Source organism: Oncorhynchus gorbuscha, linkage group LG16 (assembly GCF_021184085.1).
Source record: "Oncorhynchus gorbuscha isolate QuinsamMale2020 ecotype Even-year linkage group LG16, OgorEven_v1.0, whole genome shotgun sequence".
Classification (NCBI taxonomy): Eukaryota; Metazoa; Chordata; class Actinopteri; order Salmoniformes; family Salmonidae; genus Oncorhynchus; species Oncorhynchus gorbuscha.
In genome coordinates, this window is record NC_060188.1 from 45,759,609 (window position 1) to 45,772,636 (window position 13,028).

The window sequence follows — 13,028 nt, forward strand, 5'->3', positions numbered from 1 at the left end:
ATTATTTCAGGGGATTTTGATGAAACACCTGATGCATCTGCTGATCGTTTTCCACCTAGAACGAGTCAAAACCCTCAAAATAGTAACATTATCATTAGTAGTGTAGTGTACGCAAGGATCTCTGTGTTGAGGATGCCTGGCGTTATTTCAATCCGGATGCTAAGGGTTATACCTGGACCAACAACTATGTCACGTAAATCTAGAATAGATGTATTGCTAATTTCCCCCCTTTTTTGTTACAATTTGTTATAGATGTAGATTATCAGTTGGCTCCCCTTTTCTGATCATCACTTGATTTCCCTGAATTTACTAGCTACTAAATAATCAAAAGGTACTCGATGATATTGGAAATTAAACAACACACTTCTTAAAGATACTACTCTCATTGAAAACATCAAATCATTAGTTAAATATATTTTTGCAAGAAAAGACTTGGGTCAGGGAAGTATGGTCCTTCTGTAGCTCAGTTGGTAGAGCATGGCGCTTGTAACGCCAGGGTAGTGGGTTCGATCCCCGGGACCACCCATACGTAGAATGTATGCACACATGACTGTAAGTCGCTTTGGATAAAAGCGTCCGCTAAATGGCATATATTAGATTGGAATTGTTCAAATATAAAGTCCGAGTGGTAGCCATTAAATGCGCCAAAGAACTGATGCAATTAAAGAAACTTAGAGAAAAGGAGATGATGAGCACGCTTGACAGTTTTCTAAAGAAAGATAATTTATCTGAAGAAGAGGAGTCTGTGTTCAAGTCTTTACAACTACAATTAGAACAACTTTACACGGATCTGGCAAAGGGCGCCTTTGTAAGGTCAAGAGCAAAATGGATTGAAGAGGGGGAAAGAAACACTAGTTACAATTTTGCACTTGAAAATAAAAACTACAAAATAAAATCTATAACTGCACTCAAAATTAACGATGTTTTATGCAAAGATCCCATTACACAATATCATCATTTGTCAATTAATTTTATGAAAACCTTTACAGCTATCAATTTCAGGAAGATCGTTGTGAAACCTACATTTGCCACATTCAGAATTATGTCCCTGTAATTGAGGATGATTTCCACTCAGTTTGCGATTCACCTGTGTCAATTGAAGAAATTAGAGAGGCGCTGAATTCAATGAAAAAAGGGAAATCACCTGGCCCTGATGGCCTGTCAGTTAAATTCTATAGACAGTTTTGGGAGTTACAAGAACACCCGATTTTCAATATGTTTCAAGATTGCATTAAAAATGGGGAAATGGTCTTCACTATGAAATATGGCCTCATTTCATTGATTCCCGATAAAGACCCTTCTCTCATTGACAATTGGAGACCAATTACTTTTTAAAATGTTAATTACAAATTGATTGTTCTGGTTTATGCCAACATTTTAAAGAAAGGAATAGATACCATTATAAATGAGACTCAAACAGGATTTATGAAGGGTCGTCACATAAACTCTGACATTCGTTTAGTCTTGGACACTCGATTATTCAGTTGCAATTGACTCAGATGCGGTTGTCCTATTTTTGGACTTTGGTAAAGCCTTTGACACAATTGAACATTCATTTCTCTTTAGGTCTCTTAAACTTTTTGGGGTTTGGTGAAATTTTATTAAAGTAATTTGCATGTTTTACAAAGATAAACAGTTCTGTGCTACTAAACCTTAATACTTCCAAAAGATTCAGTATCAACAGAAGTGTACGACAGGGATGCCCAATTTCGCCATTTTGATTCATTTTGGTTGTGTAACTTCTATCTCCAGATATTCTGAATAATGCACATGTGTATGGCTTAGCCATTTTTAACAAAGAAATCAAAATCTCCCAACTGGCTGATGATACTACTCTTTTCTTAAGAGACAAAGACCAGGTCACACATGCCCTTTAATGCTATAACTGCATTTTCAATTGAATCAGGATTAATGCTGAATGTTTCTAAATGTGAAATCTTATGTTTATTTGACTCTGATGATGAAGAAATAGAAAATATTCCTGTAAAGGACTGTGTTAAATATTTAGGAATTCATCTGTCAAAAAAACACTTAGTCAGACCACATTTGAATTTCTCTCCTAAAATTAAGAGAACTAAAAATATATTTAATAATTGGCTACTAAGATATCTTTCTATACTTGGGAGAGTACTTCTGACCAAGGCAGAGGGACTGTCTCGTTTTGTGTATCCCTCATTATCGTCCTGTGTAACTCCAGCTACTTGTAAAGAGATTAATAAGACCTTTCTTGACATCATCTGGAAAAATAAGTCTCACAAACTAAAATAATCTGTCCTATCTAACAAAAGAGCTGAAGGCGGTCTAGAAGTGTTGGAATTTGTTGACATAAATAACACTTTCAAGATAAACTGGTTGAAAAAATGTTTGATCAATACTGATTCAATATGGAATTTCATTCCAAATAATGTGTTTAATAAATTGGGAGGTCTTCAATTTTTACTGAAATGTAATTATATTCCTGAAAGATTACCTGCTAAATTGGCTAGGTTTCACCAACAAGCTTTAATGGCCTGGAACATATGTTTCCTGCACAATTTGTGTGGAATAATTTGTGGAATAATTCAGACATAACTGTAAGGAATGTCATTGTTCTACACCAGCTGGCATGAGAGGAATATTGACTTTGTTATGGATATTTTCGACAACAAGGGTAATATTCTCACATATGAACAATTTATAAAGTTGAAAGAGTTTCCAATACCTTTCAGAGAGTTTATTTCTGTGATCAAAGCCAATCCCAGTGGTCTAACTACACTTGTGAAATAAGTGGGAAATTATATTTTTGGGAAATGATCACAAAGTTTATCCAGAACTCAGATTAGAAGGCATGGGCTTACTTGCGAGATCTTGTTGTAATAAATATATAAGACAAATTCTTCATTCACAAAACCAACTTACACCGAGAGGAACGTTTTTATGGAGCATGCTTATTCCTGACATTGTCTGGAAAAATGCATGGTTAAAGGCCTTACAAATACTGTATACCAAACAAAGTCAAGGAAGTGCACTTCAAAATTGTACATTAGATATATCCATGTAATTATACGGTATCCAAATGTGTGGCTATTGATGATATCTGCGTTTTCTGTGAAAAAGAAGGTGAGAATCTGTCTCACTTGTTCTTTGAATGTAAATTTGTGTCAGAATTTTGGGAAAACCTTGCAAAATACTTATTTACCATTATGAACACTGCCTATGTTTTTGACATTAAATATATAATATATTACTATTGCAATGATAACAAGACCACTGAAATGATTGTTAATTGTTTTATTCTTGTTGCCAAATACTTCATACACAAACTAAAATTCCAAAATTCTATACCAAAATTACAAATTTTTCTGATTTAATTTAATTATCTTATTAAAACATTAACCCTAGTGAATAACAACAAGAATAACATCTTCCTGAATCATTATAATACGATTTTTTTTCAGAGTGAATACAATTGCACAATTTTGTAACATTTTAAAATTATTTTATTGATATTTTTTGTATGTTTGAGTATTTTCTTGTTAATACATGTGTTTTGTTTTGTTAGACAAGATTGATGTAGCAATGTAAGTTGATTTTTGTATTGCGATTTTTTGTATTCCAAAAAATAATTCCCTCCTTCCTCGCCCTGCAAGTGTATACTCGTCAGACGTCATTATACGTCATCAGAAGTGTCCACTTCATTTCAGGGCTGAGGGGATAGGGTCTTTTAAGAGTTTGGATCAGTAGCGCTGTGAAAACTTACTCGGAGCATCAGAGCTCGAGGTATTGATCGTTCCATCATTCCTCAAGCCTAGAGAGGGAAAAAGGTAATATAGCAAGCATCTTTCAAAATTAAGGCAACTTTATGCTAAAATGTCACTGATATTGTATAAGACTGATTTGTTGTAAATAGCCAATCTTTATGTGTTTGTTAGCTACCCAGATAGCACACATACTGTACATCGCGCCGATGTCGGCCCGATGTATACATGACACATTATGTTGATGTAATGTTAGTATGGAGAATTTGCACATTGGCAAGACGTGCATTAGATCGCATTCGCCCATCAGTTGCTGTTTGGACGATGATTTTCAAAGCTGTATGCTGTCTAGCCGCTCTGCAGATGACATAAAAAATACCTTTGAGGTCGGATCCAACAGCAAATAATGTTTCACTAATATGATTTCAATTGCCCACACCCAGTGGCAACCCGTCATTCAAGACAGGTGTTTTGAGCCCCACATGTTTAGTTAACTGTTGCCTGCTTTGCATGTTATTTTGGCATTTTAATACGTCTCCCATATCAGGTTACAAATATTGTAAAAATAAATAAATAGAATCTTTGAGTTAATAAAGCCACATTCAAAAATGGACTCTTTTTTTGCTTTCTTGGGTAAGGCAGCGCCAACATGCAGGTGTTTCAGCCTAGCTCAGTGCTTTCTGTGGTGGTTGGGAAGCCAGCAGAAAATACAGAGTGTTGGGGTTGGTAATGTTCTCTAGTTGCGCCGGGATTGGCTCAGTGTTCTGTCACTCATGGGGACACGATGTCATCGTAAAATAAACAGGGAGAGTGCGAAAATTCAAGCCCAAGGGGTGCTGCCATAGATTTGCATTAGATGTGCCTGTCAAAGAAGTCTCAAGGTCATTGGTCAAATCAAAGTTTATTTGTCACGTGCACCGAATACAACAGGTGTAGACCTTACAGTGAAATGCTTACAGTGAAAGGTTCTAACCAACAATGCAAAAAATATATTAGGTGAACAATTAGGTAAGTAAAGAAATAAAAACAACAGTAAAATGACAGTGAAAAATAACAGGAGCGAGGCTATATACAGTAGCGAGGCTACATACAGGCACCGGTTAGTCAGGCTCATTGAGGTAGATATGGTTAAAGTGACTATGCATATATGATAAACAGAGGGTAGCAGTAGTGTAAAAGAGGGGTTGTCGGGTGGTGGGTGGCGGGACACATTGCAGATAGCCCGGTTAGCTAATGTGTGGTTGGTCGGGCGAATTGAGATAGTATGTACATGAATGTATAGTTAAAGTGACTATGCATATTTGATTGCATAGTTGGATTGCGTCCTACCTGACAGGTCACTCCTACCAGGTGGCGTGGCGAGAATCTGTCTCCTCACCACGCGCTCTCACCACTGGTGTCCCCCAGGGCTCTGTTCTAGGCCCTCTCCTATTCTCGCTATACACCAAGTCACTTGGCTCTGTCATAACCTCACATGGTCTCTCCTATCATTGCTATGCAGACGACACACAATTAATCTTCTCCTTTCCCCCTTCTGATGACCAGGTGGCGAATCGCATCTCTGCATGTCTGGCAGACATATCAGTGTGGATGACGGATCACCACCTCAAGCTGAACTTTGGCAAGACGGAGCTGCTCTTCCTCCCGGGGAAGGACTGCTCGTTCCATGATCTCGCCATCACGGTTGACAACTCCATTGTGTCCTCCTCCCAGAGCGCTAAGAACCTTGGCGTGATCCTGGACAACACCCTGTCGTTCTCAACTAACATCAAGGCGGTGGCCCGTTCCTGTAGGTTCATGCTCTACAACATCCGCAGAGTACGACCCTGCCTCACACAGGAAGCGGCGCAGGTCCTAATCCAGGCACTTGTCATCTCCCGTCTGGATTACTGCAACTCGCTGTTGGCTGGGCTCCCTGCCTGTGCCATTAAACCCCTACAACTCATCCAGAACGCCGCAGCCCATCTAGTGTTCAACCTTCCCAAGTTCTCTCACGTCACCCCGCTCCTCCGCTCTCTCCACTGGCTTCCAGTTGAAGCTCGCATCCGCTACAAGACCATGGTGCTTTCCTACGGAGCTGTGAGGGGAACGGCACCTCAGTACCTCCAGGCTCTGATCAGGCCCTACACCCAAATAAGGGCACTGCGTTCATCCACCTCTGGCCTGCTCACCTCCCTACCACTGAGGAAGTTCAGTTCCCGCTCAGCCCAGTCAAAACTGTTCGCTGCTCTGGCTCCCCAATGGTGGAACAAACTCCCTCACGACGCCAGGACAGCGGAGTCAATCACCACCTTCCGGAGACACCTGAAACCCCACCTCTTTAAGGAATACCTAGAATAGGATAAAGTAATCCTTCTCACCCCCCCCCCCTTAAAATATTTAGATGCACTATTGTAAAATGGCTGTTCCACTGGATGTCATAAGGTGAATGCACCAATTTGTAAGTCGCTCTGCATAAGAGCGTCTGCTAAATGACTTAAATGTAATGTAAATGTATAAACAGAGAGTAGCAGCAGCGTAAATTATGGATTGGAGGGGCCACACAATGCAAATAGTCTGGGTAGGCATTTGATTACCTTTTTGGGAGTCTTATGGCTTGGGGGTAAAAACTGTTGAGAAGCCTTTTTGTCCTAGACTTGGCACTCCGGTACCGCTTGCCATGCTGTAGTAGAGAGAAAAGTCTATGACTGGGGGTGGCTGGGGTATTTGACCATTTTTAGGGCCTTCCTCTGACACTGCTTGGTGTAGAGGTCCTGGATGGCAGGCAGCTTAGACCCAGTGATATACTGAGCCATACACACCACCCTCTGTAGTGCCTTGCGGTCGGAGAACGAGCAATTGCCGTACCAGGCAGTGATGCAACCAGTCAGGATGCTCTCGATGTTGCAGCTGTAGAACCTTTTGAGGATCTGAGGACCCACGCCAAATATCTTTAGTTTCCTGAGGGGGAATAGGCTTTGTCATGCCCTCTTCATGACTGTCTTGGTGTGTTTGGACCATTCTAGTTTGTGGGTGATGTGGACACCAAGCAACTTGAAACTCTCAGCCCGTCGATGAGAATGGGGGCGTGCTCGGTCCTCCTTTTCCTGTAGTCCACAATCATCTCCTTAGTCTTGGTTACATTGAGGGATAGGCTGTTATTCTGGCACCACCCGGCCAGGTCTCTGACCTCCTTCCTATAGGCTGTCTCGTAGTTGTCGGTGATCAGGCCTACCATTTTTGTGTCGTCTGCAAACTTAATGATGGTGTTGGAATCGTGTCTGGCCATGCAGTCGTGGGTGAACAGGGAGTACAGGAGGGGACTGAGCACGCACCCCTGGGGGGGGGGGTCCAGTGTTGAAGATCAGTGTGGCAGATGTGTTGCTACCTACCCTCACCACCTGGGGGCGGCCCGTCAGGAAGTCCAAGATCCGGTTGCAGAGGGAGGTGTTTAGTTACATTTACATTTAAGTCATTTAGCAGACGCTCTTATCCAGAGCGACTTACAAATTTAGTCCCAGGACCCTCAGCTTAGTGATGAGCTTTGAGGGTACTATGGTGTTGAATGCTGTGCTGTAGTCAATGAATAGCATTCTCACATAGGTGTTCCTTTTGTTCAGGTGGAAAAGGAAAGTGTGGAGTGCAATAGAGATTGCATCAACAGTGAATCTGTTTGGGTGGTATGCAAATTTGAGTGGGTCTAGGGTTTCTGGGATAATCGTGTTGATGTGAGCCATTACCAGCCTTTCAAAGCACTTCATGGCTACGGATGTGAGTCCTACGGTCTGTAGTCATTTAGGCAGGTTGCCTTCGTGTTCTTGGGCACAGGGACTATGGTGGTCTGCTTGAAACATGTTGGTATTACAGACTCAATCAGGGACATGTTGAAAATGTCAGTGATGGCACCTGCCAGTTGGTCAGCACATGCCCGGAGCACACGTCCTGGTAATCCATCTGGCCCCTCAGCCTTGTGAATGTTGACCGTTTAAAGGTCTTACTCACGTCGGCTACGGAGAGCGCGATCACACAGTCATCCAGTACAGGTGATGCTCTAATGCATGCCTCAGTGTTGCTTGCTTCGAAGCGAGCATGGAAGTGATTTTGCTCGTCTGGTAGGCTTGTGTCACTGGGCAGCTCGCGGCTGTTCTTCCCTTTGTAGTCTGTAATAGTTTGCAAGCCCTGCCACATAAGGCGAGCATCGGAGCCGGTGTTGTACGATTCGATCTTAGCCCTGTATTGACGCTTTGCCTGATGGATGGTTCATCAGAGGGCATAGCAGGATTTCTTATAAGCTTCGGGGTTAGAGTCCTGCACCTTGAAAGCGGCAGCTCTACCCTTTAGCTCAGTGCGAATGTTGCCTGTAATCCATGGCTTCTGGTTGGGTATGTTTGTACTAGAGTTCGACCGATTAATCGGAAGGGCCGATTAATTAGGGCCGATTTCACGTTTTCTTAACAATCGTAAATCGGTATTTTTGGGCACCGATTTCCAATTATTATTTCTATATTTTTTTATACCTTTATTTAACTAGGCAAGTCAGTTAAGAACATATTCTTATTTTCAATGATGGCCTTGGAATGGTGGGTTAACTGCCTTGTTCAGGGGCAGAACGACAGATTTTCACCTTGTCAGCTCAGGGGATCCAATCTTGCAACCGTACAGTTAACTAGGCCAACGCTTTAACCATTGCACTCCACGAGGAGCCTGCCTGTTACGCGAATGCAGTAGAAGCCAAGGTAAATTACTAGCTAGCATTAAATTGATCTTATAAAAACAATCAATCATAATCACTAGTTATAACTATAAATCCAGTTTAGCAGGCAATATTAACCAGGTGAAATTGTGTAAATCCTCTAGCGTTCATTGCACGCAGAGTCAGGGTATATGCAACAGTTTGGGCTACCTGGCTCATTGCGAACTAATTTGCCAGAATTTTACGTAATTATGACATAACATTGAAGGTTGTGCAATGTAACAAGTATATTTAGACTTAGGGATGCCACCCGTTAGATAAAATACAGAACGGTTCCATATTTCACTGAAATAATAAACATTTTGTTTTTCGAAATGATAGTTTCCGGAATTGACCATATGAATGACCAAAGGCTCGTATTTCTGTGTGTTATTATGTTATAATTAAGTCTCATTTGATAGAACAGTCTGACTGAGCAGCAGCAGGCCCGTAATCATTCATTCAAACAGCACTTTCGTGCATTTTGCCAGCAGCTCTTCGCAAGCACAGCGCTGTTTTTGACTTCAAGCCTATCAGCCTAATGGCTGGTGTAACCAATGTGAAATGGCTAGCTACTTAGCTTGGTGTGCGCTAATACCGTGTCAAAGGTCACTCGCTTTTAGATTTGGAGTAGTTATTCCCCTTGCTCTGCAAGGGCCGCGGCTTTTGTGGATCGATGGGTAACGTTGCTTCGAGTGTGGCTGCTGTCGATGTGTTCAAGGTTCGAGCCCAGGTAGGGGCGAGGAGAGGGACGGAAGCTATACTGTTACACTGGCAATACTAAAGTGAAAAGAAAGAAATAATCCTATAAATACTATATTAACTACAACCTATGTCATGTTAAAAGGAAACACCAACTTTCATATGTTCTCATGTTCTGAGCAAGGAACTTAAACGTTAGCTTTTTTACATGGCACATACATGGCACATACATGGCACATATTGCATATTGGCACATATGACTTTCTTCTCCAACACTTAGTTTTTACATTATTTAAACCAAATTGAACATGTTTCATTATTTATTTGAGGCTAACTTGATTTTATTGATGTATTATATTAAGTTAAAATAAGTGTTCATTCAGTATTGTTGTAATTGTCATTATTACAAATACATTTTTTTTTAATTGTCCGATTAATCGTTATTGGCTTTTTGGGTCCTCCAATAATCGGTATCTGTATCGGCATTGAAAAATCATAATCGGTTGACCTCTAGTACATACAGTCACTGTGAGGATCACGTCCTCGATGCACTTATTGATAAAGCCAGTGACTGATGTGGTGTACTCCTCAATGCCATCGGAAGAATCCCGGAACATATTCCAGTCTGTGATAGCAAAACGGTAGTTTTGCGGTAGTTTTGCATCTGCTTCATCTAACCACTTTTTTATAGACCGAGTCACTGGAGCTTCCTGCTTTAATTTTTGCTTGTAAGCAGAAATCAGGAGAATAGAATTGTAGTCGGATTTACCAAATGGATGGCGAGGGAGAGCTTTGTACGCGTCCCTGTGTGTCCGCGTCTCTGGTCACATATAAAATGACACTAAATCACGTTTTATCTACCGTAACTTTGATTGGACTGATCATGTCAAAATCATCATATATCGACATAACCTGAAAGGCCACTCAGCAAAGAAGAAGCCACTGCTCCAAAACCGCCATAAAAAAGCCAGACTACGGTTTGCAACTGCACATGGGGACAAAGATCGTACTTTTTGGAGAAATGTCCTCTGGTCTGATGAAACAAGAATATAACTTTTTGGCCATAATGACCATTGCTATGTTTGGAGGAAAAAGGGGGAGGCTTGCAAGCCGAAGGACACCATCCACCATCCCGTTCCAAATGGACAATGACCCCAAGCATACTTCCAAAGTTGTGGCAAAATGGCTAAAGGACAACCAAGTCAAGATATTGGAGTGGCCATCACAAAGCCCTGACCTCAACCCTATAGAAAATTTGTGGGCAGAACTGAAAAAGCGTGTGCGAGCACGGAGGCCTACACACCTGATTCAGTTACACCAGCTCTATCAGCGGGAATGGGCCAAAATTCACCCAACTTATTGTGGGAAGCTTGTGGAAGGCTACCCGAAACGTTTGACCCAAGTTAAACAATTTAAAGGCAATGCTAGCAAATACTAATTGCATGTGTATGTTAACTTCTGACCCACTGGGAATGTGATGAAAGAAATAAAAGCTTAAGTAAATAACTACTATCATTCTGACATATCACATTCTTAAAATAAAGTGGTGATCCTAACTGACCTACGACAGGGAATTTTTACTTGGATTAAATGTCAGGAATGTTGGAAAAACTGAGTTTAAATGTATTTGGCTAAGGTGTGTGTAAACTTCCGACTTCAGCTGTAGTAGTACGGTGAACATGATGTGGCTCGGGTGGCTGTGGTCCTTGATTATTTTCTTGTCCAGATGCGTTGGGCCCTCTGGAGAGCAGATGGTGCATCTGTTGAAGTTTGTGAGGGTCTTAAGGGCAAATACACATTTCTTCAGCCTCCTGAGGTTGAAGAAGTACTGTTGTGCCTTCTTCACCACACTGTCTGTGTGGATGGACCATTTCAGATTGTCAGTGATGTGGACGCCAAGGAACTTGAAGCTCTCCACCTCTCCACTGTGGCCCCATGGATGTGGATGGGGGCATGCTCTCTCTGCTGTCTCCTGAAAGGAGAGGATCAGCTCCTTTATTTCTATTTTTTTCTAGGATCAACTCCTTTATTTTTTTACGTTGAGGGATAGGTTATAATTATTTTCCTGGCACCACTCCTGTTAGGGCGCTCAACTCCTCCCTGTAGGCTGTCTCGTTGGCACTATGAGCTCGGACGGCACTATGGTGTTGAAGGCTGAGCTGTAGTCAATGAACAGCATTCTTACATAGGTATTCCTCTTGTCCAGATGGAATAGGGCAGTGTGATTGTGATTGCATCATCCGTCTATCTGTTGCGGCAGTATGCAAACTGTAGTGGGTCTAGGGTGTCAGGGAAGGTAGAGATGATATTATCCTTAACTAACCTGTCAAAGCACTTCATGATGACAGAAGTGAGTGCTACAGGGCAATAGTCATTTAGTTCAGTTACCTTCGCTTTCTTGGGTACAGGAACAATGGTGGAAATCTTGAAAAAACTGGGATAGGGAGAGATTCAATATGTCACACTCCAGTCAGCTGGTTTGCACATACTCTGAGGATGCGGACAGGGATGCCGTGAGGGGTTAACATGCTTAAATGTCTGCATTGTATTTTCCTCGAAGGGGCAGAGTTGTTTAGCCTGTCCGAGAGCAAGGTGTCAGTGTGCGCCATGTGGCTGGTTTTCCCTTTATAACCCGTGATTGCCTGGAGTCCCTGCCACATACGTCTAGTGTCTGAGCAGTTGAATTGCGATTCCACTTTTTCTGTACTGATGTTTTGCCTGTTTGCTTGCCTTACAGAGGGCATTGCTGTACTGTTTGTACTCATCCATGTTTGCAGCAGTGACTCCTCAGAGGAGGAAGGGGAGGACCATCCTCCTCAGTGAAATAAATAGAAATAGTGAAACACTAAAAAAGTTATCCTTTTTAGATAAAACTATACTAAATATATTCATATGTCACCAAAAAATGAATTAAAACACACTGTTTTGCAATGTAGGTCTATAGTAACTTCAACAGCACTCTCTGGGGTAGCACCATGGCGTAGCTGGAGGACAGCTAGCTAATGTCCTCCTCTGGGTACGTTGAATTCAATACAAAACCTTGGAGGCTCACAGACCTCACCCACTTCCATAGACCTACATGGTAATAATGACCACTTCCGGAGGATGACGTCCAACCAATCAAAGCTTTTGCAATATGTTGTCCATCCTATCATAGGATTAGGATCAGAGAATTAACCTAGTGTGTTGTATTGGGGTTGTGCCGCAGATCATTATGGGGTGTGGTGGTTCTATGTGTTGAGAAGCTTGGTAAATTAGTGTCATTATTGGATGGAGATTGAAAAGTGATAGTTTAGCATTTTGTTGATATTCAATTCAAATTAGTTTCTTCAAACTACAGGAGAAGAAGGAGGTAGATAAATTGTTTTATTCATTTTATAACTTAATTTTTGTGTCCAATTAGTGCAATTTATTTCAATTTGCCTTGCTAACTTCAGTAGCAGTAGCTACAGTGTGCAGTTTTTACCGCCAATGCTACCGCAAATTTAGTTGACTTTTTGTTTAAGAACCCCTTTCATTCTCTGCGGTACATGGAAAAGGTGTGAATTAAAACCAAGGGTCAACCTCTTCCTGAGATCAGTTTCATGAAGAAGGATGAAAAGGTGTGGGCATTCAATACCAATTGGTATTGAAAGATTAGCTGGTTAACAGGGAGCCTTTCAACAAGCCCCCTGTATTGCTGGCCTTGCCTGCTTTTTGGAAAGTCTGAGCCTTGGTCGAAAGGTGGGTACAGTGACCTGAAGAACATTGATCGTTCAGCTAAACGGTAAAACAAAAGCAGGGAGCATATAATTGCCCACATCAAATTCAAGCATCTGGAAAAAAGCCGCATCGATCATGACGGCGGTCTGGGTATTAGTGATGGGTCGTTCGCGAAC